This window comes from Mandrillus leucophaeus, unplaced genomic scaffold, assembly GCF_000951045.1.
Source record: "Mandrillus leucophaeus isolate KB7577 unplaced genomic scaffold, Mleu.le_1.0 Scaffold343, whole genome shotgun sequence".
Classification (NCBI taxonomy): domain Eukaryota; kingdom Metazoa; phylum Chordata; class Mammalia; order Primates; family Cercopithecidae; genus Mandrillus; species Mandrillus leucophaeus.
Genome location: NW_012103621.1, coordinates 438,667 through 441,739, shown reverse-complemented (window position 1 = coordinate 441,739; position 3,073 = coordinate 438,667).

The following is a 3,073-nucleotide window of genomic DNA, read 5'->3' as shown; positions in this document are numbered from 1 at the left end:
GCGGGGAGGCGGGCCCTGGGGCTCGGGTTGGGGGAATCCGAGGGCAGGACCTGGGCTGGGCTTCCCCCAGCACCATGCGGGACGGCAGGGCCGGCGCCTCGGACTCTGGGATGGGGACGCGGTGGGGGACTTGGGCCAGGGGGTCGCCTTAGGATGGGGGAGCCCATCCCGTTCCCTGCGCTCCGTTCCCTCCCAGGCAGGATCCCAGGAAAGCCCCCTCCTCCCTTCCTCTCCCAGAAGTGAGGGCTCCAGCATCAGACAGTGCCGCGAGGAACCCCCCCTCCCCGACGAGGTGGCTCTGGGCGCATCACCACCTCCCCGTCCCCCGTCCTACCTGTAAAGTGGGGATAACAAGGCTGCCTTCGCAGGGTGATGGAGGAGAGAGGAGGGAGTGAGGGGCCTTAGCATCCTCCCCGCTCTCACTCCTGCCCCCATCTCTCTGCGATTGCTGATTTGCTGGAGACCTCCCAGTTATAAGGTTTTCCGCCTTAGCCCCCAAGTTCCTCCTATTCTAGGTGCCCTGTCAGTCCCCTCGCCCCAAACTGGAGACAGGTTCCCAGGAATGTCCCTGTCAGGGGCTCAGCATCACCCTAGCTCCAGACCGAGACTTGCAGGGGGTGAGAGCCACTGCCTGGCCAAGAGGAACTGGGGTCCCAGGGCCCCAGAACAACCTCCCAGTGTCTCTGCCCTGGGTCTGGAGCCACCCTAGCCCCAGAAATCCTCCAGGTAGAGAAATGCTATTCAGCCAGAGGGGCCCAGGAACGCCATTGCCATGGGGAAAACTTTGCTGGTTGTGTGTGCACACGTGTGTGTGCCTGTGTGAGGCCATGCTGGGTTCCTGACACAGACATGCGGCTGACCTCCTTAGGGGTGCCCGAGCAACCAGAAGTCATCCCTCCTGTCTGCCACCTTTTGCTCAGGCTGGCAGCAGGGGCCCATCCACTCCTCTTAGCAGAGTCCCTTTAGCAAGGACAACCTCCCAGCAGCTGTACTGGGCATTTGAAAGGTCTGGGGGCCATGGAGCTGGATGGCTGGAGGGTCAGGCAGCCTGAGGTCCCTCTCTGGGGACTGAGCTAAGATCGACTGATCCTTTTACTGCCCCAAGCTGATGGGGCCTCAGGGCAGGAATTGTTGATCTCTGGAGAGACACCGTGGTTGGTGGTCTTGGTCAGGGCATAGGCGCCCTCACTGGCTTCCCACTGGACTGGTGAACACCTACAAACGCTTGGACACACAATGACCCCAGAGGGTAGTGAGGAGAAACCACAGACACATTCACCTAGCCACACACAGCCTTGCACCCTTCTGAGAGCCACGCATGTCACACACCGACCCAAACATTCATTAGATTCATGCGGACACACTCCTCCACTGAAACATACACCACCACAAGACACAGGCAGACGCGTGCACACACACCCAAACTCCTACAGACACATGGCAGGCCCCACGTGCCCCAGCCAGACATACTCAGACAGGACGGCACACACACACACATACGCTCACACCCAGACACGCTCACCAGGGTCTCTTTCTCTGGTTTCACTTGTCTACCGCAGTGAAAATGAGAATTTCCGCTCTTTGGCTCAGAGGAAGGGGAAAGAAAATATGGAAGTGAATGTGTCTGTTAGCAAGAAGGAGGAGAAAGATACTAAGCAGGGCTGTCAGCCTGAGCCCCTGTACTCCACTACCTTCTCTGCTCCTGCCTGAGCTGGAACAAAGGATGCACAGTCCCAGCTTCCTTGCCCTGCTGGCCCCCCAGCCCGCTCCAGAACTCTCAGTGGCAGGGATGGGACGCCTCTTATAGGGAAGTGGGGCCTCAGATGAGCTGGTCCCATCCGTGGCAGGAGGAACTTACAGTGTCGGGACGAAGGAACGAGAGAGACACAGCGGCCTCTCCTATGGGGTGTGGCTGTGGTTCCACGGTGCCCTACTAGGTACCGAGGAGGGGCACCATGCAAGCTGAAGTGCAGATCAGGGAAGGTGGCACCTAAGAGATGATCTGGCCGGGGCTTTCAAGGATGATAATTTTGACAGGTGCAGGGGATGGAAAGGGTGAATGGGAGGGCATTCCCGGCTGAGGACACAGTTCGTGCAGAGGTGTGGAGGGGGAGGCTTCAAGGTTCTCTCAGGGACAGTGAGTAATGGGCACTGTTGGATCACACTGGGGAGCAGGAGGGACTCATGACTTTGAGGTCAGATTTCTAAGGGCCCTGTCCAGAGAAAGGGTGTGAGCTGCAAATGATACAGTCTGGAGATCACTCTGGCTGCTCTGGGGAACAAGGATGAAGGGGGGATCTTCAAGGCAAGGGAGATCATGGAGGAGGCTGGGCAGAGTTTAAGGAGAAAGGTGACAGGGGATGAAGTGGGCGGTTGCCATGGGGATGAGAGGAAGAAGTAGATGGAAAGGAGTAAGCCGGTTGGCAGTGGGGCCAGGAGCCTTGCACTAGATGGCTGTGGCCTGTCCCCAGAGAAGGCAGGTGCACGGGAGATGTGGGTTTGGCCCTGAGGTCTGATAAGTTGAGATGACTGGGAGCTGGGGACTGAGTGTAGCCCTGAAGCCTGGGTGGGTTTGTGAGGCCATATGTGGACACACATGTACCCAAGTACCAGTCATGGAAGTCTGGCTCCCAAAAAGAGAATTCCAGGCCCACTTTGTTCTGAGGGCATTTCCAGAGTGGGTGGAGTGTGGACAGCAGATCTTGAGTGAGGCAGCATGTGTTGTGTGGAGAGGAGCTCGCATTGGGAGTCAGACAGACCTAGGACTTCCCATCTCTAAGCCTCAGTTTGACATCTCTAAAATGGGAATGCTGTACTTGTCTCCAGAGTTGTTTTGCCTGCAGAGAGGTGAGGAGTAGTCCCAGGTCACACGTGTGATGGGGGCGTAGCACCTAGATTGTCTGATCAGTGTCCATTCCGCCTTTCTGGTTGGATCCTAGAAGTGGACTGGGGAGGACTGGCCCTGCTTCCATTCAGATTCTTGGAAAGTTCTGAATTGGAGGCTGACTGTCCCCATGCAGCCTGGATGGGCTGGGATTCCTGGCTCTGGCTCTTTTTTTTTTTTTTTTTTTTT